This window comes from Rhynchophorus ferrugineus, unplaced genomic scaffold (assembly GCF_030347505.1).
Source record: "Rhynchophorus ferrugineus isolate W39M unplaced genomic scaffold, kcgeb_rfMv2 rfM4, whole genome shotgun sequence".
In the NCBI taxonomy this organism is placed as follows: domain Eukaryota; kingdom Metazoa; phylum Arthropoda; class Insecta; order Coleoptera; family Curculionidae; genus Rhynchophorus; species Rhynchophorus ferrugineus.
Window position 1 is genome coordinate 28228162 of NW_027472583.1, and position 14768 is coordinate 28242929.

General features: G+C 34.8%; 1 protein-coding gene across 2 annotated transcripts in view; it reads right to left on the minus strand.

Annotated features, from left to right (window-relative positions):
• The window catches only part of LOC143194776 (angiotensin-converting enzyme), a 38003-nt gene that overhangs the window by 6700 nt on the left and 16535 nt on the right, over positions 1-14768 (minus strand). The gene's annotated exons all lie outside the window — the stretch shown is intronic.

Genomic DNA, 14768 nt, shown 5'->3' on the forward strand with positions numbered 1-14768 from the left:
TTTTCATTGACTACCTTAAAAAAGTACCATCAACAGCGACTATTACATAGCGATATTGGACAGTTGAGGACGAAATCGCTGAAAAACGACCGCATTTGAAGAAAAAGAAAGTGCTGCTTCACCAAGACAATGCACCGTGTCACAAGTGAAAACGATGGCAAAAATCTATTATATTCAAAAAAATCTATTGTATTCCCCAGATCTGCCTCCCAGCGACTATTTCCTGTCCTCAGAACTCAAAAGAATGCTCGCTGGGAAGAAATTTTCGTGTAATGAAGAGGTGATTGCCGAAACTGAGGCCTATTTTGAAGCAAAGGACAAATCGTACTATAAAAATGGTATCGAAAAGTTGGAGAGTCGCTAAAATCAGTGTATCACAGTGTTGAAGGGAATTATGTTGAATAAAAAAACTAAATTTGCTAAAAAAATGTATTTTACTATAGTAGGCCGGGGACTTTTTAATTAACCTGTTAAGTTATAATTTGTGCCTCTCATTTTCATATTTGTTTATTTTATTTATTCCAATGATTTACAGAAAAACAATAAATAAAATAGAATAAAAAATACAATACAAAATACACATAAATGAAATACAATAAAATTTGATATATGATTAAAAAAAGTTTCACCAGAATTGTAAAAGACAGAAGAAGAGATTCCAGGTTACAATTTAAAAAGTCATTAAGTGGCAGACTCAAAATAAGCTTGTTGCTTTAAGTATGATAACTAAAAAACGACGATTAGTGGTTATATACAAAAAAAAATTGTCAGTTATTTACGAAAAAAACAAAAACTATAGATGTCTTCAAGTGTTTTCGAAATGGTTTTACGTAAATGAAACTCCCAATTAAGAAAACAAAAAAAATAATTTTGTTTATTGTCCAACCCATCCTAAACCTAAACAAAATGTTATTCAAGACTGAAGAAGAAAAGACTTTAGTAAAATTATGAACGATATTGGAAGAAACACTTATCAATTTTTTGTTAATATATTAGATACAATTGATATTTCATTTATTTATATTATAATGCGGAATATGTTTGCATGCTGGCACTAGCATATCTTCAATTGCAGCAATAACTGGACTGAATTGGAGAACATATCATTGGCATATTGTCAAATAAAACAAACCTATAAATTAGAAAGAATTACTGTTAGTAATCGAATGTATACCAAGTAATTATTTTCCGGTTTTTCTAATAGATTTTACTGGCTATAATTATTCAGTGTTATGATTTGATACATATGTTATATTATTCTACTGATATTAACATCAAAACTACACAAGTTATGTTACAGCAAATGACAATGTTATAAATTTAAATTTGTTTTTAAATGTCGTTATGTGTCTGAAAACGTGCATTTGTGGCACGCATTACTTTTCTTGTTTCATCAAAAGGAAAAAGCCGCTGAAAGTAATCGTTTCTTGATAGAAGCTTACAATGCACATGATCCAACCACAAAAACATGTAAAGCATGGTTTATACATTTAATTTGATCACAGTCAATTAGAAAACCGAAATATCGTCAGTGCAATGCTGCTTCAAAGGTATGAAAGAAAACAATTTCAGCACCGAATAGTAACGGGTGACAAAAAAAAGGATTTATTTCGAAAATGCTCTTTGCCTGACGGAACCAGGTTAGTGTCGTAGGTTGTGAACTACTGAAACCTAGAAAAATACTGATCGCTACTGATAACAAATAATTAATGTGAACTGGTCATTGGTCGAAAAAATGAAAATACCCTCAAAGACCTGATAAGATGATTTTGTAGCATAACAACAGCAAAATCAGTCAAATAAAGGCTGGCATCTAACTGCTAACTCTTTACATCTATAGAGCACGGCGCCCTTACAGAGAGCACACTTGAAAAATGGCTCGGTGAAGGGTATAGATCAAAATAAAAACTGTTCTTTCATCAAATGGCTAATACTTTGCTTTGAATAAATACATTTTATGTATCTTGTCTTAGTATGCATCTAGACCAGCGTCTAACCTGGACGAACCACATACTTGTTAAACGAAAACAACTTAAACCATAACAAATGTATTGGTTTATCGGGCGCAAATCCAAGTTATTATTATAGTAACATACAAATCAAAACTCAACTCAATCAATCCAACTATGGGATACTGCTAGCAAGTCTGTCTTAATGGAATGATACAACGCGATACCCCTCTAGAATCTAAAATGAGTGTCATTCAAAATGTTTGTATTAATTACTTTAAAAGAGTGTTAGTGTACCCCAATGTATACCCCTATAACGAGTGTAATTCAACGTGTTTGTGTGAAGTACTTCGAAAGAGTGTCAGTGCATCCCAATGTACTCGCTAATCAGCTAAATATGTGCCGTTATGGTGAAATGCGTAGACTAAAACGTTCAATACTATCCGATCTGATTATAGGACCTAATTAAAATACTAGTTTAGACAGGACATAAATTATTAAATTTATTTTCTACATGTGTATATAATATAACCATAAGAAATGCTTATTGCCCACTGCTTGCAAAAATGCAAATTGTTGAATTACTAAGAGTTAAAATTATTTTTAAAAATATTTTAATTTACCATGAATGATATTATTTCAATTGTCAAGTTAATCGATATTCTTATTCATCTTAAGCAGCTCCTGATAAATATAAAAACATACAGCTGAGACCACTAAATACACATGGGCCATGAAGTAAACGACCTCGTCGTTAATGTTGACGCAAGATCAGGATTTAAACGCTGGGATTATCGTAGCATATTGTTTTCGCAGCTATTATCCAAACAGTATTAAAAAATCTAGTTTTCCGTTCAAATAATTATCCACATGTAAAAAATCATCGGTCAACAAGTCGTCACTTCAACAGATGACACACACTTTTTTAATTTTGAATCAAACCCAATACATTTAAATGTGTGGAGAAATTTGTATAACCACTTTACGCAAATAGGTAAGATAGCGTCTGATATTAATTTACTTAATTAAGAGTAAGATTCCAACTTTGATCGTAAGATCAACTTTATCGAAATCACTACTTCCTAGATAAGTTCAACAAGCATTCTTTGAATAAACAGAAGAGCCAGAAAATCATTATCACATTAAAAATCATTACATTATATCTATAGACATAATCAATAAAGTAATAAATCAATGCACATTTTTTAGTATTTTTTAAAACTTAAAATATTTTCGGAGATATAGCTCTTAAGAGAAATATAAATTTTAAAAGCGTTTTTCTGAAAAAAAATTTTTCGAACTTCTACTAAAGCTATTCACTTGAAACTTAGTGTGAAACTTCTCTATACATTCCTCTATCGGTATATAAGGTTATTCAAAATGCTGCAGCACCAACAACAGCGTATTGGTTGGGAAATGGACATTCTTCCCAGCTATAGTTTAGTGATGATGATGATGATGATGATATTTTTGCCGCCAATAATGTCATCCAATAAAGAAATAAAGAATTAAATGTCCTTGAATTGGACAAAGTATTATACAATTAAGCACATCATCTACACCTGCACATGGTAATAAAATATATTCAGTATATATCCTAAGAGCTTAACATACAGTAGACCCATATAACAAAACCATTAAGTCAGCCACGAGTGACCAAAAAAACATGACGTGAAAACATTTATTCTCTATTTCATATTCATATTCTTCTATTTTATTAATAAAATTACAGTTCCATTGACAGTGGATAAGAACCAAGAAACATCTATAAAACAACAAAAGACTAAACATTTTTAATATATATTCAGGTATGGCATTGGATGTCAACATTGAAATGGAAGGAAAATACTAAAAAATAATTAGCCGAACTGTCTAAAATATACAAGCATGGGGTTGCACTCTGGAAAGCAATATAAAAAAAATCATATCCCCTCCATAACCTGAAACCAGAACCACGAAAATACAGTGGCTCAGCAGCTAGTAGTCAGCAAATTGAATAGGACTAGGGCTTGATAACTTGTACACCAGTGTGCAAGTGAAACTAATACAGCTTATCGTTAGACGTAGTTAATGGTTCGTCTTGGGCGACCAATTTTAACAAAGTCGGCCAGAAAGTGGAAGACAGCACCATAGAGAGTGGTAACATAATAATCAAAGTTAATCATATTAATACGTTCTAATTCATATTATTGTAGCGCCCTTGAGACATGTCGCATTTTACATCGCGGAATAATAGAAATATAATCCAAGATGTTGAACACGGGCGGGGTGCCAGCAGCGCCAACTGGAACACGATAACGAATAGCTGGCAACCCCGAGACGTTTATCTGGTAGATTATTGAAGGGTACTTTGAATCAATCAGTAACCGACCAGCGTTCAGTTCAGACGTGCCACCATAGACTACCCAAACCTTGTCTGCAGGTAAACCCAGCGCCGATACGTCTCATTTATTACTAGTATTTTCCACATTTATATTACCTCAATAAATAACGGTCACATAATGTATCTGTCATTTCGTCTTGGCTACATTCACCGAGCCATAAATATTACCCTAAAGTTAAATAATATATCTGCTATATTTTTACTTACGTCAGAGTGCAAATCCTAAACTGAAATAGAAAATGGTTATAACTCATATACTGGTTGAAAACACTTACATGAATGGAATCTCAATATATTAACAGAAAGATCTGTTTATAATCCAAATAATTTAAATAATATGACCGTATTTAATTTCTACGTATAAACGGAAACCCTCTTCTGGTCATATATAAAATTTTGTATCTAACACTTGAAAGCGGAGAAAAGCAACAATCTGCAACTTTTTTAATTAAAGGGTCCCCCAGACAGGACGGAATAAGAAACGGTGTTAAGTTCACTTCCGACAATGCCATTAATCAAGCGCAAATTGAAAGTCCTCAACGAAGGACGCCACCACCACGATCTAGGCGGCGATGGAAACTCGCGAGTGAAATACGACCGGTCCTATTTCGAACCAAAACTGTGTGAAGAAAAAGCAATCAGGCCGTAACTTTCCGCAAGTAAAACAGAAACTACATGACCAAATAAATCACACTGCAACAATAAGCAGTCTCACTATCTAAGAACGAAAACGGCAAGTGGGCCAAAAGTCCCGCTACTATACACAAACACTTTTTGTTATAAGTCCACAATTTATATTGTATCCAAAAATATTGTAAATTAATAATGATTTACAAAACATCATATACAACTTGGGACAAAAGTCCCGATACCATTTTGATTGCCTATAACTTTGCTCAAAGAAAAGATAAGTAAGTAAATATAAGTGTAGCGACCTTGAGGCATGTCGAATTTTACATCGTGGAATAACGATCTACAAAATACCCAGAAATATAATCCCAGATGTTGAACACGGCGGGGTGCCAGCAGCGCCAACTAGAACCCGATAACGAATAGCTGGCGGTAACCCCGAGACGTTTATCTGAGATGTGATTGAAGGGTATTACGATTCATTGAGTGCTCAACCCTCGTTTGGTTTAGACGTGCCACCATCGACTGCCCAAGCCTCGTCTCCAGGTAACACCGCTGCCATCCGTTTTATCTAATTGTATTTTTCACATTTTTTTTATATAGCCAATAAATAACGGTCACATAATGTAAACACCACTGTTTCATTTCGTTTTACCTCCATTCACCGAGCCACATCATTTACCCTAAATAAGTAATATAAGTAAGTAATAAGTCATTTTTCATGACATCTTGCAACATCTGAGGCTGAATTTCTTCAATTTCGTGACAAATATTGTCTTTAAGATGTTGAGTCGTTTGGGGCTTTTTCACACAAACTTTTGATTTTAAAAAACCCCAAAAAAATCTGGTGCTATTAAATCTGGCGATCTGGCTGGCCATGCTAAATCGTCACTTCGCGAAATCAGTCTTCGTGGAAAAACGTTATTCAATAACTGAATTGTTAAACGAGCTGTATGTGCTGTGGTCCCATCTTACTGAAACCACATGTCCTCTAGTCCTTGTTCATTCATTTCAGGCACAAGAAAATTTCGAATCATGTCTTGGTACCGTTCAGCAGTAACGGTAACTGCAGGACCTTGGTCATTTTCAAAAAAAAAAAAGAGACCAATGATGTTTCCAACATGAATACCACACCATACAGTTGTTTTTAGTGGCAGCAATGACGTTTTATAAATTAATTCAGGATTCTGTGTTCTCCAAAACCGACTATTCTATTTATTAACGTGGCCAATGAGTGGGTCTTCGATTTCACCAGACAGCTTTAGGATTACATTACAGTACTCAACTCATTGATCAGGATCTCTCGATAGTAATTTTTGGACAAATTGAATTTTGTACGGGAACATTTTCAAATCAGTTTTCAAAATTCGCCTTAAATTGCGTGCAGAAATGTGCAACTGGGAACCACGTCTCCGAATTGATGTTTCTGGAGACTCTGCAACACTATCGCGCACCAGAGTCACATTTTCAATGTTACGAGACGTTCGTTGTCTTTCAGTACAAGGCCTGTCTGCTGTTGTACCGTACTGTCGAAAATTCGTATGTAAACGATAAATTGTGGTTTTGTGAGGCACTGGAGGATTAGGATATTTTTGAAGCAATTTCCGCTGAGTGACAATAATGGAACGATTATTTTCAATAAATATTGTCACTATTTCTGCTCGTTCTTGTGGTGTATATTCATCTATGATAAAATTTGGACGTCTACACAACACAATGGTTAAAGTGAAACTAAGCTAAACGTCACATAATCAAGATGGCGCGAAATCAAAATGGTAGCGGGACTTTTGCCCCATCTGTTACATCATCTTATAACTAATGTTCATGTCATGTTTTTAAAAATTTCTGTTTGTTGAAATACTTTGGAGGATTTTCTCTTTCCATCTCTTTTTTTGTCTTTCCATCTGATGCACACACAAATATCAGACGATTTTCTGATGCGTAAACAATCCACATACCAGGTGTACCGGTAAGTAATTACAGGGTTTTCTAACAGATATCTCTAGGCTTAAACATGCAATGTTATTATTTCACACATATGTCATCTTATTATACTAACATCAAGCTTCATACGCTAAATACATTATATTTTGAGTAGTAATACTGTAATAGATTTATACCTCTTTGAAAATGTCAAGTTTCGAGTCTTAAAACGTGCATTTGCGGCACGCATTACTTATTTAATCAAAAGAAAAAAGCTTCTGAAGCTCATCGTTTGCTGACAGAACGGTTTACGGTTTCCCTCTTACGGTGGGCATACTCTAACATTAAAAACATGTGAGGCGTGGCCTCAAAAACTCAAAAGTGGTGATTTCGATGTGCAAAATAAATAACGTTCTGGTATAAAAAGTTTGAAGATGCAAAACTGCTGAGTTATGAGTGGATGAAGACCCAACCCAAACTCAAAAACAATTGACAGAAACATTCCAAGACTACGAGGGGAAACATCGAAATGAAAATGCATTTGCAAATGTATTTTTAAAATGTTGTTTCGTTAAAATTTTTGTAACAAATCATTCACTAAAAACTCGGCATCTTCAGCTTTAAGATTACCTAAAAATCCATGAATTACTTTCTTTAGAGATAACCAAGCCGCTAATCCTTTCGCGGTAAGATTTTTTTCATAGAATTCATTATGAAATAACTTAGCATCAGTTAATCTAGAGAAAACAGTTTTCAAATGCAAATATCCTTTACTATTTTTATACATGGCCTAGACAAAATTTTTCATTAAACGAAGTTTTATATGTAAAAGTGCAATTTTCCTTGTCACAAACAAGTTCTTTTTTACCAATATTTAGCTTCAAAGTGATTTTTGGTGTCTCTACTGTCCCACAAACAAACAAAAATATTTCGTAAAACGTTCGTTTGTTTCGTTTCTTTTAAAATCACTGAATATTCAATAACTATGTAAGGAAATCGGCTGCCATTGTGGAATAATACAGCTTTTAAACATAAATAGTATTCACACTATTAATAAGAAACGTAACGTGTTAGACAACCATATCAATAGACAATGTTTCTAACAATGGAATAACGAATTCAAAACACAGAATCTTATTTATGTTAGAAAAATTGTGTCACACAGGGTAATTGAAGGCGTTTTAAATTAGATTAAAATTACTCTACAGGTAACAAAATAGTAGGCCGTGATTTCGTCGCGTGTAAAACAGTGAGTTATTAAATGTCACAATTTGACAGATGACATTGCGAAACGTCACATAAACGCGAGATTTTACAACGAGCTGGGGAAGGCGGCGCGGAAACAGATGAAGGGGAACAAGACCCGATAATGGAATCAGGTCCTGCTTCGCCCGTCCCGCTTTTATCCAGCGCCGGTAACGACGTCCCGATGCCGCTAATCGGTTTAGCGGAAAATAAACTTTTAATTATGCCGACGTCGTTTTTAAATCAAAATTCGCCTCTTCCGGACAACTGACGCAATTCAGTTAGGGAACTCGTTCGGTCCGAACTCTCTTCCTCGCCTTCTTCTGCTTCCGAGGCGGCTGCGAGTTTCCAACTTTGCTTTTAACGATTCGAAGTGGAACGGACGAGGGGCGAGAGGGGGCCGGCCGGTCGACGGATCGTCAAGAGGATTCGTTTCCCCGTTGCACGGTAAAATGCACTACACTGCGTCTAGCAACGATTTAAACCAGAAGGCTTCATTAACCCACTTTATTACTTAAGTAATATTCATTTCACAAGGAGGATAGTCTGAAGATTATTGTGGTCGAAAGTATGCGCGTTAATTTTAAATAAATTTGGTTTTGGGAATTTGAACTCGCCAGACTGCTTCATATCAGATTTACTGGAGTCACAGGTCTACGACAAAATAAACCACAATCGCTCAATACTCTTAATGTCAACAGAACAAATAAAAAAATATTTAGTTAATACCTCACGCACTTTTACTTCCTTAATTATTCCAAATGAAAAATCCATTAGAGTAAATGATACAGAACAAATTTAATAATGAGAATTGTCCAACCTACGTGACATCATACAAGGGACGTCGACCGGAGAGAATAACATCGATATCGGAGAATTTAAAAATTTTTTAAAAAATATGTAAAAAATTATTAATTTTTTTTAACTGCCAGGAAAAATTAAATGTCATAACGGTGTAAGCCTTTAAAATTAAATCAAACCCGCTCTGAATCCTTAAAATTCAGTTTTTCGCACTTTTTAAATATCTTATAATTTATATTTTTTTTATTATATTTTAATTACTGTTTATTATATATTAATACTAGCGACCCGCCCCGGCTTCGCACGGGTGCAATGCTGATAATAAATTAAATACACTACAGAAAAAATATGAACGTTGTATATAAAAACATAGCGGCCCGCTCCGACTTTGCACGGGCATAAAATATATATGCCTATGTCAATCAATGAAAACATGATTAAAATCGATCCACTATTATTGGTTCATTCATTACTGCCCTTAGCCTGCACGCATTAAATTTGGAGTAAAACAATTTTTAAATTTTTTAAATGCAAATTTTAAATTTGTAATATCTCCGAAAATATTTGTTTAATTTACATGCTGTAAGGAACCATATTGATCTATATTAATTGCACACTGTATTTAAGGTACTTAATTCGATAAGGATTAATGCCGTATTGCTTAAAATAGCTTCGTAAATAAGCCATTTTCTCACGTAAAAAGTAAACAATAAAAATGTTTAATGTGGGTTATCCCTAAAAGATAAACATATACCATCGCGGACTTTTTTGTAGACCTTTTTATGGTGTACAATACTGTAGTACATTAATTTGATCTAACTCGTAGGGTTAGGCAGCGTTTTTGCTAATTGCTAAATAAGCCTAAAAAAATAGGTTAATTTACGACATCACGTTAGAAACCTCTAAAATTAGCAATGTTGCCTTAGTTGCCTTCCTCTTAAATCACTCTATCTATTGAAAAAAACCGCATCAAAATCCGTTGCGTAGTTTTAAAGATTTAAGCGCACATAGGGATATAGGGACAGAAAAGGCGACTTTGTTTTATACTATGTAGTGATTATATTTTGGAAAAAATATCGAAAAATATCAGTCAAAAACAACATCGAAATATCCGCCAAAAAGTCAAGTTTTTCGTCATCCCTACATACAAAAAACAAAGACAATTACATCCAGTTGATATGAGGTGCATTCTGATCAATTTTGGCAGAATGGCGATACTGTGTCGAAAAAACAGTGCTGATTTGGCAAATTGGATTGATTGGATCGTTAGACCCAATCAATCCAATTTGCAGACTATCGATAAAACCCAGACTATCGTAATCCCAGACTATTGATAAAACAGAGCAAAGCTGAGTGACAGAGGAAAATTATAACGGATATTAAAAAATTCCTTCTCCCCTTCTTCTCAATTAATTATTGCACTAATTGGGAACTTCCGTTTTGATTAATATGTGTAAAATTAAGTTTAAATATTAGTATTACAATATGCAAGTTTCCCTAGATGTTTGTGCATGTTTTTGATCTATGAATTATTTGAGTCTTTTCCGCAATTTACCTAAATATTTACTACACACATCTTATAGATGCAAAATAATATCGCTTTATCGAAATAGCCAAATATATCGATATTTTTCCGGCATCCCTACATCGCACAAAAAAAAACAGACAATTACGCCCAGATAATCTGAGGTGCATTCTCATTAATTTTGCGCTTTAAAAAAGTGTTTATTAATTGTTACATTAGATTGATTGGATAATATATCAAAAGGAAGCTGGAATTGAAGAATTCAAAAAGCGTAGACTAGTTATAAAATAGAATAAAACTTAGTGACAGAGGAAAATTATAAGGATATAAAATTTCTTGTCGAACTAAATTTGGCTTTACATGGCCATATGGAAAACGATACCAGTATTAATGGAAGAAATTTTTTATAATTGAATGGTTAGCAAATATTTTTTGGTGGTTCTATTTCTGGTGCCATAAGACGTTTAACGCGTCAATTTAAAAGTCTCCGGCCTACCGTAATAAAACACATTTTTTTGGCAGAATTAGTTTTTTTTATTCAACATAATTCCCTTCAAGGGTGACACACTGATTATTGCGACCCTCCAACTTTTCGATACCATTTTTGTAGTACGGTTTGTCCTTTGCTTAAAAATAGACCTCAGTTTCGGCGATCACCTCTTCATTGGACGAAAATGTCTTTCCAGCGAGCGTTCTTTTGAAATCTGGGAATAGGAAGGAAGCAATTGGAAGCCCAATTCATGGATTTTTGCCATCGTTTTCACTGACTTGTGACACGATGCATTGTCTTGGTGAAGCAGCACTTTCTTTTTCTTCAAATGCGGCCGTTTTGGCGATTTCGTCCTTCAAACGGTCCAATAACGCTATATAATAGTCGCTGTTGATGGTTCTTCCCTTTTCAAGGTAGTCAATGAAAATTATTCCATGCGCATCCCAAAATACAGATGCTATAACCTTTCCAGCCGACTGTTGTGTTTTCCCATGCTTTGAAGCGGGTTCATCGTGTGCAGTCCACTCGGATGACTATCGATTGGACTTCGGATGAAATGATGGAGCCATGTTTCCTCCATTATCACATATCGACGCAAAAATTTTATTACGCTTAATCATCTTCAAACACTGCTCCGAATCATCAACTCGTCGTTGTTTTTGGTCAAAAGTGAGCTTGCGCCACACCCTCTTTGCACAGAGCTTTCTCCTACCCAAATATTCGTGAATGATATGATGTACACGTTTAGTTGATATCTTTAGAGTGTCTGCTATTTCATTCAATTTCAAATTACGATTATTCATAATCATCTTGTGGATTTTTTTAATGTCGTCGTCGGTAACAACCTCTTTTGGGCGTCCACTGCGTTCACCGTTTTCGGTGCTCATTTCACCACGTCGAAACTTAGCAAATAGCAAGTTTTGCTTGAACCGTATTTTTTCCCTTCAAAAAGCAATATATTATCAACACGCGAAATTCCTTTTTATCCATTTTTTCACAATAACAAAAATTGATTCACTCAAAATGCTATAATTCACAAACTAATGATCTGACAGCTGTCAAATTAATACGTGCATCTTTTGAAGGTTAGGGCTAACTAAAAAACATATGGATTTAATTCAGTACCGCCATCTATGTATTTTTCAACTGACCTGTTTTTAAGCAAATACTTATTTTGCTTATGAGCTAATCTGACACTGTCTCTGAATATTCTGTGCAATTGCTATATGGAAATACCAGCTGTGAGAGAAGTTTCTCAAAACTGAAATTGATCAAAATTTATTTGAGATCTGGTTTAAGTTAGAAAACGTGAAAACGTTTTACACACAAGAAGAAATTGGTTTTGTTAAACAGCGCTACAACGGCGACACCGAAGGTTCTTATCTGTTGGAAAACTGATTGTCGCATTACCAAACACATTACACACCACCACCACAGGTGGTCGTTATTCCGTCAAGACAACTTATACTTGTTTTTAAGTATCGATTGTATCTTCGCCCGCCAGTACCTTTGAAGATGTGCGAAATGGTAATGTTTCTACCCAAATTTCTATGTTACGGAATTGTTTTCTAAATGTTGATGACTCCAAATTTCAATAGACGACAGCTAAGAAACTGAGCTACTGCAATCCGCCTTTGGTGGCGATTCACCCAGAATTGCAACTGACCAAATTCCAGTCGACTGTGTTAATTCGTAACAACTTCAATCCGTCTTTGGCCGCCTTACACCTTAAACTATCATGCCACAGATTAGGGGTATTTTCCAAAACTTGAATACTTCTTACTTGGAATCGTTTATGGCTAGGGGCATTAATGGCTCCAAACCATCTTTTGTGACTTCAGCTGCAAAATATTTGCCCGAACTCCACTTAAATACACCAAGAAACGCTTTGAGTAACCGCGGATCGATTACCAACCCAACATCAATCTGTTTTCTTTCCTTGATAATTAATTTGATTTCGGTCATTGTAAATTCATTCAATTTGATGAATTTAATTCATTTTCATTGAATGAATTTAAAAGAAAACTCTCTCCGGAATCATACCGACTGCGCCAGTTAAAAAGGAAAGAATAGGCGACTTATTAAACGGTGATACAAAGTGACACTCTAACAAAGGTTCTTATCTATTAGAAAACAGACCAACCCGTCTCGCTTGTTCACTATTCAGGTAGTTTTTAAAACAGATGTCAGAGCCGTATTACATGACATACGGCCGTGACCTATTCCACTGTTCTTACGGAAAAAAGTATTACAGTTCATTGTACTATGTTATTACATTGTGTGCAAGAGAAGTTTCCATTCAAACTATAACAGTGTATCCTTCACAACTCTTGTAACATGCGACCGATCTTGCAAGATGATGACTTTGCCCCTGTTACTCGATATCTTTGGCCTTTTTTGTTTCATTCAGTCAACAAGTCATCATCATAGCTTTCTGATCCCACCAGATGAACAGAAAGACTTTAGGACCATGAGTAGTCCGTTTCGGTGTGGATGTGGATGACTCCTCGGCTAACCCATAACTATTTACTACGTATTGTGAAAGTAGTTCCACTTTTTAATGCCGGTCACAATACGCTACAAAAAACTCTTCTTTTTCTATGATAAATGGTAAAACCTTGATATTGAATTTTGAATGCTCCGTGAGCGTCCGTATACACTGAATAAATCAATACTACAAAATGGAAAACTATTATTTTATGTAAAGAAAGATTAAAACTATGGAATTTAATAGGTAGGTTAGGTTCCTTAATATTTTATTACAATGATACTTAGCAACTTCAGCAATAGATATCGCACGCACCTAATAAACAGTAGAGATAAAGCAAAGATGGGGATGAAAGTGGCAAGTTTAAATAATCCGGAAAGCAGCATTGTGACAACTATTTCGAACGATTTTTACATAACCATACCATACCTAGTTTTGCCCAACTGCAGCAATGTTAAGTTAAAAAATATCATTTTCGCGCACCTTCTTTTATCAAAAAAAAAACTCATTCAACGTCATTTTACGAAAAATACTACGAGCTTATTACATTTGTTCCTCAAAAATATCTGAGAATTTTCATAACGCAATAATATAGCCTATAGTAGTAATGCAATTTATGCCGACGGCGGACTGTCAAATATCGGCATGTTTTCCCTCCTAAAACAGCTACTATAAGGTCAAACGTCAAAACAAAAGCCGGTTGCTTTTTATTTAATCGTGACCTATATTTGCCGGCACACCAATTCTTCCTCTCCTCTATTTACTTTTATTTTTATCGTAGAAAACAATGAAATTTCGGGCTTCATCTTACGGGACTGACACAACAACCATCCGTGTAAATTGTACGTATGTGTGTATGTCGTTTGTTTGCGTGGCCTACTTATATATATCTCGGATTATTTGGACTAGGTGCCGAAAAACTGGATCGTATCTATTTTGGGAAATACTTTTTACGTTCTAGTTACATTTCGACGCTTTTGTTTCACGGTCAATACAATTCTTTTTTTTTTGACTTTCTGGTTTTCTGTTTGTTTCTGACAGAAAAATGAGTAAATTTACATATTGAAGTATTAGCTTCCGGATTGGAGCCACATTTGTTGACTATCTCTCCATATCAGATTATCCTTAGGTTTTGGGTAGGAGCGCACGTGGGGCATCTTTCTGAACATTTCTTCAGCACATCCGATTCTTTAGAGAATCACCTACATGTCCTTCCTCAACATAAATACTGATTCACGGATATAAATAAAAAATCCTCCAGATAAGCAGTATGTTAAAACTCAATAAGCAGAGATTAAAAAAAAGCAAAACAGAAGACCCAAAAAATGTCCAGA